This window comes from Physeter macrocephalus, chromosome 4, assembly GCF_002837175.3.
Source record: "Physeter macrocephalus isolate SW-GA chromosome 4, ASM283717v5, whole genome shotgun sequence".
NCBI classification, from domain to species: domain Eukaryota; kingdom Metazoa; phylum Chordata; class Mammalia; order Artiodactyla; family Physeteridae; genus Physeter; species Physeter macrocephalus.
In genome coordinates, this window is record NC_041217.1 from 123,140,479 (window position 1) to 123,159,356 (window position 18,878).

At 38.9% G+C, this 18,878-nt stretch overlaps 1 long non-coding RNA gene across 2 annotated transcripts in view; it reads right to left on the bottom strand.

The window, feature by feature from the left end:
- The window catches only part of LOC129392085 (uncharacterized), a 344,173-nt gene extending 325,441 nt beyond the window's left edge, over nucleotides 1–18,732 (bottom strand). For both annotated transcript variants that reach the window (XR_008617229.1, XR_008617228.1), the window contains exons 1-2: nucleotides 18,450–18,732; nucleotides 16,985–17,082 (exon numbers count right to left, since the gene is read on the bottom strand). This is a non-coding gene — a long non-coding RNA (uncharacterized lncRNA). The remainder of the gene's footprint in view (nucleotides 1–16,984; nucleotides 17,083–18,449) is intronic.
- Between the last annotated feature and the right edge of the window lie 146 nt (nucleotides 18,733–18,878).

Consider the following 18,878-nt stretch of genomic DNA (forward strand, 5'->3'; position numbering starts at 1 on the left):
CAATATCAAAAAAACAAACAACCCAGTCCAAAAATGGGCAGAAGACCTAAACAGACATTTCTCCAAAGATATACAGATGGCCAACCAACACATGAAAGGATGCTCAACATCACTAATCATTAGAGAAATGCAAATCAAAACTATAATGAGGTATTAACCTCACACCAGTCAGAATGGCCATCATCCAAAAATCTACAAACAATAAATGCTGGAGAGGGTGTGGAGAAAAGGGGATCCTCCTACACTGTTGGTGGGAATGTAAATTGTTAAACCCACTAAGGAGAACAGTATGCAAGTTCCTTAAAAAACAAAAAATAGAGCTACCGTACGACCCAGCAATCCCACTACTGGACATATACCCTGAGAAAACCATAATTCAAAAAGAGCCATGTACCGCAATGTTCATTGCAGCTGTATTTACAATAGCAAGGACATGGAAGCAACCTAAGTGTCCATCGACAGATGAATGGATAAAGAACGTAAGACACAGATGAAAGAAATTAAAGACAAAACAAACAGATGGAGAGATATACCATCTTCTTGGATTGGAAGAATCAACATTGTGAAAATGACTATACTACCCAAAGCAATCGATAGATTCAATGCAATCCCTATCAAACTACCAGTGGCGTTTTTCACAGAAGTAGAACAAAAAATTTCACAATTTGTATGGAAACACAGAAGACCCCGAATAGACAAAGCAGTCATGAGAAAGAGAAATGGAGCTAGAGGAATCAGGCTCACTGACTTCAGACTATACTACAAAGCTACAGGGGTAGGACAGGAATAAAGAGCAGACGTAGAGAATGGACTTGAGGACAAGGGGATGAGGAAGGGTAAGCTGGGACGAAGTGAAAGAGTAGCATTGACATATATACACTACCAAATGTAAAATAGATAGCTAGTGGGAAGAAGCTACATAGCACAGGAAGATCAGCTTGGTGCTTTGTGACTACCTGGAGGGGTGGGATAGGGAGGGTGGGAGGGCGATGCAAGAAGGAGGAGATATGGGGATATATGTGTACATATAGCTGATCCATTTTGTTATACAGCAGAAACTAACACAACATTGTAAAGCAATTATACTCCAATAAAGGTGTTTTAAAAAATTTTTTTAAAGTAAAAAAAACCCCAAAACAATAGCAACAGTCACTTAGAATGTGTGAAAAGTCCAAGCCCTAACAGTGGATGGTAATTTAATTTGAAATATCAGAAATACATTCTATGTTCATTTAGAAAATTGTGACTGGGTTACATATAAGGAACATTCATCTATTCACTCCACAAAAATTTATTATCTATTATATGCCAGTAGACCATGGCTCCTGCCTGTGTAATAGTCTGTCTAGCATATGAGAAAGTTTTGTTGTTGTAAACATCTGTGATTATCATGTGTTAAATGGGCACCACACTTTAAGAAGAACATAATAAAAATAATAATCATTTTTATTTAGTAATATAATTTCCAAAAAAGTTCATATATATATAATCAGTGATAGTATCCAATATATTTACTGACTGGTACAGCAAGGCTCCACAAACCAAAATGTAAATAGAATAAGATTGATTTTGGGAGAAATCTGTGGAGTACAGAATCTCAGCCATTATGTCCACTTGTATGTGTGGTTTGAAAGTTTCCACAGAGCCAGGGACAGGACATTAAAATGGAATGTGTTGCCACATCATAAGCAAGATGAGGGCTAACAAGAATTCATAATATTGGCAAATAGAAATTGATCATTAATTCATATTTACTACATGTCTACTATGTGTTAGAAACACATTTGGAGGTATAGAAGAAGTAAAATAAGTCCTAGGATGATGGCAGGAATTTGGAAGGAAAGAAACAGGATGATCCAGAAGGAGAAAGAATAAATGAACTTCAAGGAGATGTCGTGAAGGAAATTTTTCACAACTATCACAGCTACTTCCTCTGTGAAGTATTCAAGGTAATCTGCTAAGAGAAAATAGTGCAGCATTAAGTGCAAAAGTTGTTAAGAGTAGTAAAAAATTACCAGCATAGGGAATGGGTAAGGCTATGTTAAGATTTGCTAGACAATACTGAGAGTCAGTAGTTGGAAATCATAAATGTATAAGGCAGGCAATCAGCATGGTTATATGATTTGTTTCAGTATTATTCAATGCCTAGTTCCAGGATCAGAACAAACAGATGGTTAGATTGTTCTAGAATTGAGGATTAGGATAATGGAATAACAAGGTCATATGAGTGTTGAGAACTGAGAGTACTGGTGAGAGAGATTCAGCTGAAGTACCATGGGTTGACAGCTGGATTGAATAAGGAAATGAAGCCAAAGGAGGCTTATCGATCAAGAACATATGAAGCAAACGAAGTAGGAGAATCAATGAGAGTGAAGAGCAGCTGCTTCCCTGCATAAAACCTGCAGAAGGGCATTCTGCAGCCTGGAAGAAGAGTTTAATTTACTTCTGATAACAAGGCTTTCTATAATCATGTTTGCCTAGCCAGCTCATTTCTTATTCCTTCACCCAAATACTACCAGGAATCCACATGTCCTGGCATACCCAATGACTATGCTGCTTCCTGTTTTCAAGTCACTGCTGTTCTTTCTGAAGAGCTCTTTCTCTTCTCCTAAATCCCCATTCACCTGATGAACTTCTCAGCCTTCAAGACTCATCTCAAGAATCTTTTCCTGTGCTTCCCTGGTGGCGCAGTGGTTGCGCGTCCGCCTGCCGATACAGGGGAACCGGGTTCGCGCCCCGGTTCTGGGAGGATCCCACATGCTGCAGAGCGGCTGGGCCCGTGGGCCATGGCCGCTGAGCCTGCGCGTCCGGAGCCTGTGCTCCGCAACGGGAGAGGCCGCAACAGAGGGAGGCCCGCATACCACAAAAAAAAAAAAGAATCTTTTCCTTTTTAAAGTCTCCTGTGGTAATCTGTCTGCAAAAAAGAGCTACGAATTTTCATACCATCCCAGTACACTCACGCCATTACTCCAACAAAAAACCCTTGATTATGGGCAAGCCAATAGAATGCAAAAGAACTGGCACTGTGCCAGTTCCAGCTTAACACAACTACCATTCTATAAATTTCAGGCTATCCTGCATGGAGTATAAGATATCATGCAGAGAAGGCCAAGGGAGGAGAGTTGATATATAGCACCCATACCCCCAGACATGTAAATAAGACCTTCCTGGCCCTCCCTGCCCATTCTAGCCACCAGTTGAATGTAGGTGGAGCCCAGTCAACCCACAGAATGGTAAGAAATAAATCAGTGCTATTTTAAGCCACTAAATGTGGGGTTTTAGTTATATAATTATAGATTAATGATATATCTCCCATTTTCAACTCAAGTGCAACTGCTCAAACTTTCCACTGTATCACACTACTGTACCTAAAATATACCTCTATTATTTTACTTACCACACTAGGATTGCAAAAAATGTTTGCATATCCATTCCCTTCCTATTCTGTGAAATATCTCAGTAAAATTTTGTGAATATATATATATATATATACATATATATATGTATCTCCTAAATCCTAGCACACAACATATGATAGATACTCAATAAATTATGTGAACTAAGTTGAATCTAAATTGAGTTAGTGGGAGGGAGAGAGGGAGAAATAAAGACGCTATGCTCAGTCATTGGAATTTCATGGTTAAATATTTCATAAGTGGAGCAGTTTCTAGAAAAATATGGAAACATGTTGGAGGTGAAGTTGGCTCAGGTACAATCTAGGAATTGAGGTAAGAGTGGGTGCATCATTGAGGATGTGGACTTGTGGCCTAGTATGGTGATGGAATTTGTGTAGAGTGGAAGATGGTGATCCTGAATGGGGAGAGATTGTGAACTTCAGAAAAGGAGAGGCTGTGAGTGACAGGTTTTCACAATTACAACAATGCTCTTAAAGCAACAGTGGACAATTAAGATGATGAGGGTCCAATCTTCTGCCCAACATACGCTCAGAGAAAAAGTAAATCTGTACTCCGTAAGCGTATTATAAGTAAGTATATTATTCTGGTTTTCCAATAAGCCATTTGAGTGCACCTTCTCAGTCTCCTCCCCCTGAATCCTTTTGTTCCATAGCCACTGAAGGCTTTCTGCTCAATCCTCTTCCCTACACCTATTCTCTGGGCTACCTGAGTCACTCTTATGGCTTCAACCATCACTTAATCTGAACTTTCTCACCCCGTAGCTTTCATGAGCTTCAGGACTGTTATTTCCAAATCTCTTCTGAATATCTCCACTCTCTGGCCTTTCGGATATATCAAAGTCAAGATGTTAAAGCACAAACTGATTATTTTCTATTCAAACCATTATTTTCCTCCTGTATTTCCCAGCCCAGTAAATGGCATCACTGCCCACTTGGTCAGTATAGAAAGAAACAGCACAATGGTTACAAACTTGGGTTCTGGGAATAGTCAAATAGAATGTAATTGAATCTGTCCTTCATAGATTACTACCCACATGATAACTGGCAAATTTCTTAACTTTTCAAAGCTTCAGTTTTTGTCATGTTATAATCCTCAAAAGCTTGTGAAGAGGATTATATAAATGCCTATCCAAACCCTCAAAACTAAACAGGCAAACTGGACCTCTTGAAGCCATCCTTAACTTTTTCCCCTTCCCTTAGCACCCAACTCTCCCAAGCAACTGACCACAAAGCTCTATTAATTGTTTCTAAAAGGTATCTTGGGACTTCCCTGGTGGTCCAGTGGGTAAGACTCCAAGCTCCCAATGCAGGGAATCTGGGTTCGATCCCTGGTCGGGAACTAGATCCCACATGAATGCCACAACTAAGAGTCCGCATGCTGCAACGAAGATCTCGTGTGCCACAACTAAGACCTGGCGCAGCCAAAATAAATAAATAAATAAACTTTTTTTTTAAAAAAAGGTATCTTAAAATATGCCTTTGTCCATTGTCACTTTCACTGTCCTAGCATAATACTGAAACGTACTTCAAATGTCCATTACTAATCTAGCCTAAACTGCCTTTCACACCAGTGTCAGAGATAGCTTTTCAAAAATACAAATCATATCACATCCTTGTCTTCACTTTCAAATTTTTTCCATTGTTCATTTCCCACTAAAGTAATGCCAAACTAAAAAAAAAAAAAAAAGTAATGCCAAACTCTTTAGAATCTTATATTTGCCATCTTTCCCTGATTTACCTTTACAGTCTAACTGTACATCATTTCTCACCATTCCCTAGATTTTACACTGTCATTCTCCAAACATACTCTTCTGCCTTCATGTCTATTTCCTTTCCTACATCCTCAGTCCTCACTTCTCCTCTGAGAATTCTTGCTCAGGCTCAAATATGATTCCCTCTGTGTTGTCTTCTCAGAACCCCCAAGGACATAGATTGCTCCCTCATCTGTTTTCCCATAGGACTGTATACAAACCTGTCATAGCCTTTATCACACTACAATATAGCTATTAATTTATTTGTCTATCTGTCCAGCTAAACTCTGATCTCCTCCTCAGAGACAGGAATAGTGAAATATTTATTATGGCATTACCAATCTCTAACATAGTTCCTGGAATACACCAGTACATGTGAGATGCTTGATAAATTGAGAGAATGGATGAATGAATGAATGAACAAAGAAACTATGTAGCCTGAATGGTTCTGGCTCTACATTATTTAAATATGAATTAAATTCAAATAGTTCCAGTACATAAAAAGAGAAAATCCTGAAACTTAGACACTAATTTGAAATACATGATCTACAAGTATTTTTCCCAACTCCAAAATTCTGTGATATGATCATAAACTGAGCTAAAGCTTTTCTCCAGGCAAGTAGGATTAGAATTTTGTCTGGGACACAAAAATTTGTAGAATGAGGTCTAGTGAGTTGTTTAGGGTGTGTTTCTAATTAATTCTATCATATTACCTTTAATAAATTATGTTTTGTGAAGTTTATACTTTTCAATTTAGCAAAATTGAATTATGCACAATAGTTGATCTTTCAAAATGACGACATAGGGAAGAAAGTGTTTTTTCCTAAAATCTTGTCAGTTTGAGTGACATGTGAGTACCCAGCACTAAGCATCTGTTAGGGGAAATCTTATTGTTCCGTGTCTGTCACTAGAAAATTGGAACAAACGTTGCAAGACCTACACACTGAAAATGTTATGATGTGTTTTTAAAACTGCTTTCCACAGAAGGTCCTTTATTTTATTAGAAAATTATAAGCAAACAAGTCTTGTTTAATGGCTTTCAAAATATAAGCACATTTCATGTCAAAATTGTTTTACTCTCAACTGCTTACTTGTGTGAGAAATCTGTCAAGCCCTGGTGCCCAAGAAAATAGGGTACCATGGCAGAAGATTTTTTGCTGAAGGAAGTAATGTATGCTCAATTAAACCAATACAGCGTGTGTAATGGTCTGATTCCATCTTAGGAAGAACTGTCAGCTTTCTGTTCTGGGATCAGAATTTTCATAATGCCTGGACTTTTGGTGAATTCTATGTAACAAGTGACACAGTCTTGAGCTTGTATCTCAGAGAACGTTGGGCTCTTATTTTTTCTCCTTTCAATACTCAAATATTCTTGGGAATTTTACCTTTCTTCCTGATATCCTCTCTGTCTCTACTCCTTTTCCATACTGCTTTTAACTTGCTAAATATTTTAACAATTAAATATTCAGTCAGTTTTTCAGGGGAATCAATGGTTGGTTGTGGTGTTATTTTATTTGAGAGTCATTCCCAAGTGTTTTAGCTCTTCAAATATCAAAAAATGTGTGCTTCAAAATGAATAGATGCTAATAAAATATGGTGAAAAAAATCCTCGAGCACCCCAATGTCCCCTTATAGTCTATGCTATTTGACAAGTTTACAACAACCTGTTTCTGTAAGCGGAGATCACTAACAGAACTTTCCCCCAAAAAAGATGACAATAAATATATAACACTTAAGATGCATGTTTTTCTAGATAGTCTAAAAAAGATGACTTCTAAACATAACATAATAATATTTTATGTTACTAAACTGCCATCTACTGTGCTTGTTCACCCAGTACACAATACCATCTTTTACAGGCTTGTCTTTTTCAATGAATACGTGAATTTATCCCCCAGCTGCTTCTTGACATTCTTTCTTTCCCTTGTTCTAGCCATGTGTACTCCTTAAAGACCAGGAAAAAAATTATTTCAACTAATTATAGTCCTACCAAAGCCTTTCACATCATTTTAAGACTCTGATTATACACAGTGCCATGAAGACATGTCAGTTTGAGACAAGAAGAGGTTTAGAGAGGTTTACACTTTGCAGAGTGCCACCTGTCTCCAAAGGGCACAGTCATTAAGAAGCTCCAGGTGCACGTTGTGGGAGCAAAACAACATAATGAAGTCCTTTGCCTCCTTGTGCACCTTGTGATTAATAACATTTCCCTTCAGTTGTAGCAGACTGCGCACCATGTTCGCTGCAAGAAACCTGGAATACCAGTCTATTTTTCTATCTTTCTCTAAATAGAATAAATTGCCATTTATCTATGACATGAATCAGAAGAATATACAAAATAGGGTATTTCTGCCACAATCTACTTTTATAAGAGCAGCTAAAAAGCCAACTGAATGATATTTATTCAATAAGCAACATTTAATATGTATCACTGATCGAATTCTACCTAATCCTTTGTATCCTATATCCACACATGTAGAAATATAATTGATATCTATACTGATAACCCAAAGGCGTTGTAAAATTCCAAGTTGCTTCATGAATCATAGAAATGGGAAAGAAAACTGACATTTATCAAATACCTATTATTTACTAGACATTTTCACTAGCACTATCACATTTTATCCACATAACAGCCTGGTCAGGTAAATATTGTTATCCTCATTTTCATGACTGAATGGGATTGAGGCTCAGAGAGATAATAAGAACCAACACTTATTGACTGCTTACTATTTTCCTGGCATTGTGTTTATTAATTTAAAGGTATTGCCTCAATTAATCCTCAGACCCACATTGTGGAGTAGACGCTATCAATATTCTCCTTTATTAGGGGTGACTCAGAGAAGTTAAATAACTTGCCCAAGATCACACAAATAATATGTAGTAAAGCCAAGATCTGAACCCAGGCAAACTGTTTCCAATGCCTGTACCATTAACACCAACATTATGTGTGTGACTGTACTTTAACATTAAATGAGTTATATTATTATTTTGTTTTTGAAAATTGGGAATACATGTTTGGTACACGTGGTAACATTCAACTAATCTAACTCCCCTACTAATAGCTATTAATACTTGTTCCTTATTATGCACTTACCGTCAAGCATTTTACATGCGTCATCTTGTTTGAAATTCACACACATATATAATATTATCCCCATTTGACTCTGATAAAACTAAAGTTTGGAGAATAACAATAAGAATAATCACAGCAGACACTTACATGGCACTTACAATGTGCTAGACACTCTTCTCTCAAAGAGTTTAAAATATAGTACTTATTTAATTCTGACAACAACAAAATGATGTATTATTATTCCTACTATACAGATGAGGAAACTGAGAGGTAGCATTTTGACCTTTACTGTGAAAGTGAAGAATTGGTCCCATTATGTTTTTTAAAATTACCTCTCCCGTATCCACCTCCACCCTGGGGCCGTGTCAGGTCGGGGAGGGGGAGCCATTGGTGCAGGGCCAGTTTTGTCAGCAGAGCAGAAATTCCAGTCCCAAAAGCCCATGATTTTAACCACTACTCTAAACTGTGGAACAATTTAAAGTAGTCATTCCTTGTTTATTGCAGCAAATGTTAGCAACATGCCTTAACTATAATAGCATTCATCACAATGAAACATTTTGTTGCATACCCAGTAATATAAATTATGCACATTTGGTACGGAGTAGGAGGGAATCAAGCCTGTACAATTTCACACCGGTCAGGCTTGTGCAGTTTCAACGAGGGCAAAAATAAAATTCCTTTCTTCATGTGTTCTACAAATATTGAGCGCTATGTTCCAGGTACTGACGTTAAAGAAATAAATAAGATTTATTCACTATCTATGAGGAATTTGCAATATATAAAACAAATAGGTAATTACAACCTAAAGGGATAGTTGCTAAAATAGAGTTCTGCTTTCTAAGCCAAAGCCAAAGCCACAAACCACTATGTGTTACCTTGCCACACAGCCCCAAAAGAGGTTACACACAGGATACAGCTGGCAAAAGAAGAGGAAGGTAGAAGAGCATTCCTCCATACTGATAGGGTAAGACGGTTAAAAATACTGTTATAAAATGGTACAGATTTGCAGGGCAGAAATAGAGACACAGACGTAGAGAACAAACGTATGGATGCCAAGGGGGGAAGTGGCGGGGGGGTGGTGGTGGTGGTGGTGGTGGAATGAACTGGGAGATTGGGATTGACATGTATACACTGATATGTATAAAATAGATAACTAATGAGAACCTGCTGTATAAAAAAATAAACACAATAAAATTCAAAAAAATACTGTTATAACAGTTACAATCATATTTAAAGTTCCAATAATGTTTATGTGTGAACTAGAGGTAGAATTCACTTTCTCTCCCCATCCCTTACCCAGGCCCCTTTAATTCCCTCCATCTATCAGCTCTCATTGTCTCTCCTTGACTTCTTTTTGTGAGTGTTCTCTCTAGATATTGGCTCTCACACTCCCATTTACCAGCTTAGAAACTCAAATGGAGAGAGAACTTCTCTCTCCCAACATTCCTAATCAAATCCTAGGTAATAATTCTGACTGGTCTTTCCTGATTCACATATTCATTCTTCAACCAAACACCATGACCAGGCAAGCTAACACACAGGATTGGATTATCAAATCAGGCTCACAGAAATCAGAGATTTTTACCTAGCATCAAGATTTACTAAAAATTCCAAGAGTACAGGCAATCAAGAGACAAAGATAAAGCAGTGAAAGGTCTGGGACATTCTTGCCAGGTCCTTCCTATCCACTAGCCCAGAATAATAGACAAGTCCTGTGTGAAGCTTTGCAGATTGTTATTTCACAGAGTGAAGCATGTCATTTCTAAAACATCTCCATTTTATACCTCAGAGAGTTGTGTAGCTTACATGACATTCTCTTGGGAGGCCATGTCCCATAAATCAATAGATTCCAGATCTACTTACTGTAAGCAATCCTTACCAAGGGAGAGCCTCCTCAGGGCATTCTGCAGATAAGGCTCCTCCTGCTGTCTAAAATCATTACTCTATTTACCTGGAAGTCCAGTTGAGGAGATTAGACCAGATCACCTCCCTTCTTTGCTTTTTCCTAGTGCTATCTTTCAGGTAAAGTAAGGGAATGTCACAAGCCAGCTACTATACTTCTTCCTCCCCTTCAGGAGACCGGGCATTCTGACTGGATGGCCTGGGACAAGAATCCCACACTGGGCTTGGGGTTAAGGGGAGCACCATGATTGACCTTCCCCCACAGAAGCCCCTGGAGTATGAGATTGCAACAGGAAAGCACATTAAGCAGATATAAACTGTGACTGCTTTGGTATGGTCTACTATCTGTCCAGATAACAGACCTTTAAGATTTCTAGCAATGTACAACTTTCCTGTTCCAAAACTTTATTTTTCTCTAGATTCTAGCTGTGAAAAACTCTCCAGTTATGTCCTGTGGCTCACTGAATGAAGGCAAAAGAAAAAGTAGTGACAGCAAAGAATGGGAACAACTATACCCAATCTTGTAGTCTGTGGGAAAGTCAAAGAAATGCCTAATAAAACCTCATAAGGAATCTTACAAAGAATATCTCAAGCAAGTATTTTCCATCCAATTCTCTTAATGTCCTCACATCCATTTGCCTACAGAAATTCTAATACAGCAACTGAATTTCTTTAACCTTATGTAGGGGGCACAAACAGCTACCCTACTGACCTAATACTCCAACAGGCATTTTTTTGTTTGGCTAAAACAGTATTTATTTTTAGGTTAAATTGGAATGTCTCTGAATAGTCTGTCACAGTCTCTTTCACTACCTAGTGTCTTACACTGGCCTGCTCTACTCATTTATGCTACTGCCTTGTCCCTGTAAACATTTGAGGTTTTTGAGCCATGGTTTAAGGTCTTGACTTCGCTAAACTGAAAATTCCTTTGAAAAGAATGTATACCTAAATTGTTTTTAGTTATTTACATCAGTATAATGCCCATAATACCCTCTAATTATGCCCATACTACACTTAAGACACTACTTCCTATCTCTTTACATATCTGTATTCATTTGCAGTCTGTGAGTTCCTTAAAGAAAGAGGCTGTGATATCGTCCTCTTTGTACCTACATCTAGCCTTGTCTTGTTGAGTGAATGAATAAATTAATGAATGAATATGCTGTTAGCATCAAGCATCCCATTCCTCCTGTGACGTGGGACACCTGTGAAGTCCTGTGGCAGCTAAAATATCTTATCTTTGTCATAGATTGATGGCAGACTTTAACAAACTTTTATTCTGATATTTTTCCCACAAATTTGCATGTAATCTCAGTAATTACCCACTTTTTTTTTAAACACACGTGGTCTAGAAAGTACTGCATTAAACTTGCAACTGACACCTTATACTTGCTTTGCCTTTCAGCCTCCAGCAGGGACAGCCTCCTTGACCTAATTAGATTCTCCACTCCCACTCCCACATGGCTAGTAAATACTATAATTAATTTATAAAGGACTCTGAAACACCAGCTGGCAATAATTTCCTATTGAACAGAACAAAAAGAGTATTTAAATTGTAGGATATCTGTGAAATGTATATGTGTGTATACTTACATCTTTTAATCCACTGAATTTCCAGGAATGTCAAATTGTGAAGAGTACTAAGTAAACGATGTTTAATAATTTCTTGTCATTTCTTTCAGCACATTAATTTTAAATTGTAGAAAGAAATCTGTGCAACAAAAAATTCTTAGAGACGTATATTTGGGGTATGTGAGATTTGCATGTCTATGAATATTCACACACATCCCAAGCACTATAATAAACTATGCTGTTCTTAAAAGAATGTGAAGGAGAAAAAGGTGGACAGTTAGTTTAAGGATTTCTCAATGCCTTGAGGTAGTGACAAGTGTAATGACCATCTGCTGGAGTATTTGCCTATTCAAGAGCTGTGGTAGGCAGAATTTTTAAGATGGCTCCTAAGATTCTTGCTCCCTGGTACACATGCCCTGTATTATACCCTCCCTTTGAGAGTGGGCAGGACCTGTTAATGTGATGGGATGTCACTCCTTTAATTAGGTATACTATAGAGCAAAGGTGATGGAACCATTTCTCCCAAGATTACATTATGTCATACAAGACTACATTTGTGGTGATGGTTGTAATAGTAATGGTAGCAGCAGGAACAGATTGTAAAGAAATTCTCCTGCAGGCTTTGGTAAAGTAAGCTCCACGTTGCAAGAGGGCTGTGTGATCAGAGCCTGAGGGCAGTCTCTGAGAGCTGAGAGAAAATCCTGGCTGACATCTGGCAAGAAGACAGGGACCCCAGTCCTCTAGCTACTAGGAACTAAATTTTATCAACAACCTGAATGAGTTTGGGAGATGACCCTTAGCCTCAGATGAAACTGCACCTCCAGCTGATACCTTGATTACAATCTGGTGAGACCCTAAGCAAAAATAAGCCATACTCAGACTTCTGACCAGCAGAAACTGACAGATAATGAACTGTGTTGCTTTAAGCAGCTAAATTTGTAATCTGTTAACACAGCACTAGAAAACTGGTATGAAAACCAACTGCCACCCCACAGGTGCAAGTCCCAGAGCTTCTCGGGGACCTGGTGGATCCCATGCACAATGTGAGGGGGGTTTTGTCGAGAGGGCCCTAAAAGGGAGAAACAGGGACTGAGGCCAATAAAATCCTGGCACAGATTTAGGGTGTCCTGCCCAGAAGGGCCTGCTAACCTGGCCAGTCCCCAGAAGACAATAGAACATTTCAGGGCTTCCATTTCCAGGACCCACACAAGACTAGGTTCTGCCTCCCAGGCCCTGCCAGATGGTCCCAGGCACCACAGAGGACTGAGAACATTTGGAGGAAGGTTCTCCAAAGTGTCCCCCACACCCCATCCCCCAGAGGTGTAGGGCTGGGTTAATAGTCCCTATAGCTCAGGTCTAAGGGTGGTAACTGCATCTGTCTGTCCTGGAACTAAGTAGCAGGGGAAACTGGTCCGTAAAAAGAAAATTATGTGTAAGCAGAGACAGCGACAAGAGAGAAGAAAGCATGCTGCTTGGATGCAAGATGACTTATTTTAGTCTCCTTCTGAATCTGTACTGCATTCTTGCCTTCCTATTCCATCAAATACCTTCTCTTTATAATATTAATTCCCTTCCCCCTTTCGTGATTTAAGCCATTTTATTTTTATTTTTGTTACTTGCAAGCATACAGAGCTCTAATACAATATTCGAAGCCAGATTCTTAGCTTTGTAGATTCGGAAACTCAAGTTTATCATTTCCACCAGGGCACATTAACCTCTTGGGGATCAATATGTTAAGAGGAGCCATAAAAAACTAATATGCACCTCAGAATGTCAATTTATCAATCTACGAAGAGAGCTATATCTATAAAGAAAAACTTGTATGGAGAATTCACTCTGGGTATTTCACCACGGCAGGTTAAATGCACTCAGGTGAGGAAATTACCAATCACAGGGTTGTTTGGTGAGCATACACAGTTGTCCCCTGGTGCCCTCGGGGGTATTGGTTCCTGAACCCTAGGCAGATACTAAAATTGGTGGATGCTCAAGTTCAATAGTTGGCCTTCCTGTCCACATCCGCAGATTCAACCAACCTGGGTTGTGTAGTAGTGTGCTTATTGAAAAGAAATTTGTGTATAAGTAGACCCGTGCAGTCCAAATTCTTGTGTTCAAGGGTCAATGATAATTAGAAGAGAATGAGTAGTCTTGAGGGATTTTTCTTTCAAGTTAGGATAATTGAAATTCCTTCTCTACTCTAGGAATATTTCTCTTTGAAAAACTAGTTGTAGTCCTTGAACTCAAATAGCTTTCTATTCTGGTCATTGCCAGATATATTCTTACATTTTGTCTACTGTTATCCTAGACTTATCTCAAGTCATCTTTCTGTTGACATATGATTCTCCCAGAAAAATTTTACTAACTATAGTTGATTAACTTTTTGGAACTTTAACTGCATGTTATTCACCACCTCTGGCATCTATTACCTGTGAGCCTTTAATTGAATAATAATAACCATTATTTATTGAGTTCTGTTTATCAGGCACCTAAGTGAGCTTTCTCATTTAATCCTTTTAGCAATTCTAAAATACTGATACTATTATCATCGTCTCTGTTTTCTAGATGAAGAAGCAAAATACAAATAGTTTAAGTGATTTGCCTAAGCTCACATAGTTAACAAGTAGTAGAGCTGAGATTTGAACCCAAGAAATCTGACTCCAGAGTCATCATATATTACACCTTATGGCCTTTCACAAGGTCCTTACAGTTTCTAAACCTTGATTTCTTATCTGTAAACAAAGCTAATAATATCTTTCCTAGGGGCTCCCCTGGCAGTCCAGTGGTTAGGATTCCATGCTTCCAAGGCGGGGGTGGGGTGGGGTCAGGGTGCGGGTTCCATCCCTGGTCGGCTGGTCAGGGAACTAGGATCCCACAAGCCTTGCAGTGAGGCCAGAAAAAACTTTCCTAAAGACTGCTGGGAGTCTAAATGTGACCATGGATGTACAGCTCTTAGTACACTACCAAATATACAGTAAACAGCTATTATTAAAATAATTCCCTCAGGAATATGGATCGGATTTGGGAGATTCCCGTTCACCTTAATATCACAAACACAAACCAGATTTTAGAGTGAGTTAATTCTATTTTCAGATGACTGATCTAAACAATCACATGCTAATCCTTCCAACCTCAATTCCAAATGATACTTTATTACCCAATTTCTAATTCTGAGTGCCTTCTGGAGGCCGCAGCCACCCAGCCCTCCATCTTGCAGACTGCACATATTGCTCTAAAACTCAGTCACAACTTCACACACTCCCCAACTTTGCCTAGGGTAACTGCTGTCCTAGTGACCTAAGAAGACTTTCACTTTCCACAAATTCCCAGATTAAAATTAGAGAATTACTTAGTTATGAGTATTAAGTTCACAGATTTATTTATTTATTTAAATTCCTTGTTCTTCTGAGTAAGACCTACTTATTTCAAGAACAAACATTTTATGGTTGCTTGTTAAGTTATAATTCGATATTTTATAACACAAGGATTTATATATTATAAATTTTTTTTTAAATTCTGGTCAGTTAAAAAATCATTATTTTAATATATTTCAATTGTAACTCATGCAGTGAATTTAAGTTTGGAACTTTATAAAGTTATTTTTCATTGTTTTTGAATAGCAGATTTTTTTCCTGCATGTGTCTGAACATGCAAGAACAAAATCTGCTTGATTTTTCTGTATTTTAAGAAAATTCTCTTAGTTTAGAAATGTAAACCTCAGAAGTTAGATCATTGCCACCTCAAACCCTCAGTTAACTGTAGAACTGAGAACAGATCTTTTCTTAATAGCTTTGTAACACATCTTAATATGAGTTATGGCAGATTCAACATCCCAACTGCAAGAAACCTCAACAGCCATTAGGGCCAGAAGGTATCCATATATCAATCATACTCAGAATGTCCCAGGGGAGTCTGTGATCACTCCCTTTGCCCCTAAAGGTAGTACAATATTTAGCCAGGATCTACTGAATGAGAAGGATAGGTGGGATATGGTGAAATGGGCAAATTTATTTATTTGTTTACACTTATTGAAGTTTTAAGAAAATGCCTAAATCATAAGTGCTACAGATAAATGAATTTTTATAAAATGAACATACCTATGGAACCAAAACCCAGACGATGACAAAGATTACCAGAACTCCAAAAAGCTCTTCATGTCCCCTTTCAGTCATTATCTCCTCCCCATTGCCTAGGATAACCATCATCTTAGATTAGTCTCACCTGCTTTTGAACTTCATGTAAATGGAATCATATAGCATGTGCTAGTGTGTATCTGGCTTTTCCAATTCAATATTTGTGTGTGTGTGCCTGTGTGTGTGTGTTTGTGTGTGTGAGAGAGAGACAGAGTAACAGCCATACTCTTCAATGTGGTTGCAATTTGTTTATTGTCATTGCTGTATATAGAATTTCACTGCGTGAACATGTAACAGTTTATTTACCCAGGCTACCATTCATAAGTAATTAGGAACTTCTAGTTTGGGGCTATTATGAATAGTGCAGCAATGAACATTATTATATACATCTTCAGCGAAATATGTGCATTTCTGTGGGGGATACACTTGGGAGTCGAATCTTATGGTCATAGGGTATGCATACGTTCAGATTTACTAGATTCTGACAAACATTTTCCAAAGTAAACGATCAACTGACACTTCCACTATCAGTGTATAAGAATTCTAGTTGTTTGACACCCTAACACTTGGTATTGTCTAAATTTTTCATTTTAATCATTCTGATGGATGCATAGTGGTAATTTGTATTTCCTTGACTTACAGTGCCAGCCAAAATGGAGTAAGACCACTACCGCCTATCTTTCCTACTGATTACAACTAAAAGTTCAAGGCAAAATACAAAAAGCAACTACCTGAGGACTCTAAAAAGTAAACAAAAACAGGCAGATTGGGGAGGAGAGTCAAAACTTAGAAAAATACCCTGTGTGGTTTGTTTTCTACTTTCTCTCACAGCTTTGACCTGAGGTCTGGCACCCAGTGAAACTGTGGTTTCACAAAGGAAGCAAAAACAGAAAGAAATCCCATATTTCTAGCCAGATGAATGGGGAAAGGGAGCTTCTGTGAGCTAAAGTCTGTGGGGGAATACTTGGCTTTTTTCCTCCTTTTTTCCCTCTGGGCTTGACCTGAGAGTTAGGGCCTAGGCTTGGACAGCTACACCACCAAGAAAAACCCTGCTTTCTAGACAAGGAAACTGGGAACAGGAGTTTCTACGGTCCAAAGAATTTGGAGGGAATTCATGTTTTGTTTTGCTCTTTTCTCTCACCTCTTTGCTCCAGTGTGGGCCCTAGTCAGATGCTGTAGCTATGGCACAAAGCTAAAACTCCAAGAGAAACCTCATATTTCTAGCAGGAAAAGGAGACCCTGCAAAACAAAGAATATGAGAGGAATATCAAAAAGGGGTGAGCTTGGGCTTCCCTGGTGGTGCAGTGGTTGAGAGTTCGCCTGCCGATGCAGGGGACACGGGATCGTGCCCCGGTCCGGGAAGATCCCACATGCCGCGGAGCGGCTAGGCCCGCGAGCCATGGCCGCTGAGCCCGTGCGTCCGGAGCCTATGCTCCGCAACGGGAGAGGCCACCTCAGTGAGAGGCCCGCGTACCGCAAAAAAAAAAAGGGGATGAGCTGGAGAAGGGAACTCCTTAATTCTATGTATGAATCCATGTAAGTCCTGTGCTCACACCTGAACTGATCATCTGCAGGGCAGACAAAAAGCTGCACAGCAAAAGATATGTTAACTGAACTACAATTTAAATTACTACCCAAGTTCCAAAATATTCCTGAGTGTTCTATGTATAGAACAGACTCAAAGAGCACAATAAAACCTTTGAAAACTGAACTGATATGGAACCAGCACCCACAAGTGAGCCTCAACTTGAGATACGAACCTAACTGGATTGACGGCCTCCTAAAACAAAACAAAACAAAAATCAACATTCCCCAAAGACTTTTATCAGGACCCAGAGTCTATGCAACATAAAATCAAAATGTCTTGGAGAAAAATCACAATTACTCAGGAATTCCCTGGCAGTCCCGTGGTTAGGACTCCGCACTTTCACTGCCAAGAGCCTGAGTTCAATTCCTGGTTGGGAAACTAAGATCTCCAAAGCTGTGCGGCAGAGGGGCGGGGGATCACAATTTCTCAATATATAAAGAACTGGAAAAATATGGCCAGCTTTTAAGGAAAAATCAACAGCTACCAACTGCTAGATAACCAAGATGTTACAATTACCAAAGACTTTAAAACAATTACAATTAGAGTAGATGAAGACATTGTCTCTAGATATATGCTGTACTCTAGAAAAATTCTTGCATTTTTGTATCCGAATTAATGACAAAACATGTGAAACAGAAGGGATAAACTGTCACACAAAGTAACATTACCAGTGTAGAGCAGTAAAATTAAGTACAGCTACATACAAATGTATGCAACAACCTAGGATGATTTAAAAGCACATTGCTGAACGAAAAAAAGTTGCAGACGATTACATAACAATAAACTATCCTTGTAAAGCTCAACCGTTTATCAAAGTTTAACATACATGTACACAAACGAAATTTTTAAAAGCAAAGGAATAAACCCAAAATACACGAGAGTGTTACCTCTGGAGGAAAGCAAGGGAATTGAATGGGAAAAGACAGGTAATTTTAACAATACTGGCAATATCCTAGTTCCAAAATTGCTGCTTGGTTCCCATGTGTACAATGCTTATCTGGTATACCTATTTACGTACCCCAAAACAATAAGTGTCTAAACGACATCCCGTGTCCATGGTGACAGAACAGTTCTCGAGCCTTTATTAAAATAACTTCTCCAGAAACACTAAGAGGCCACTACACCTCACCTTCTTAGCGCTGGTAGAAAACGCGCCTTTGCCAGCTTTTCACCGTCACTTCCGCCCCCGCCTCCCTAGCTCCGCCCATCTGAGCAGAAGTACTTGCCTTTCGGGTCCTCCCGCCTGTAGGGGGCTCTCCGAGGCTTCTAGTGCCACGGAGGCCTCCCGCCTAGGCTGTCCCGGCGGCGCCTGTTAGTTTAGCTCAGAGAATTTATTTGCATTGTAAGTCTTTCGGCTAGGAAAAAATCTCACAGGCATCTTATTCTGGAAAATAACGTTCAAACTCAATCCAGGCCGAGTGTTCTCACTGTCAAACCCTGTCGCAGT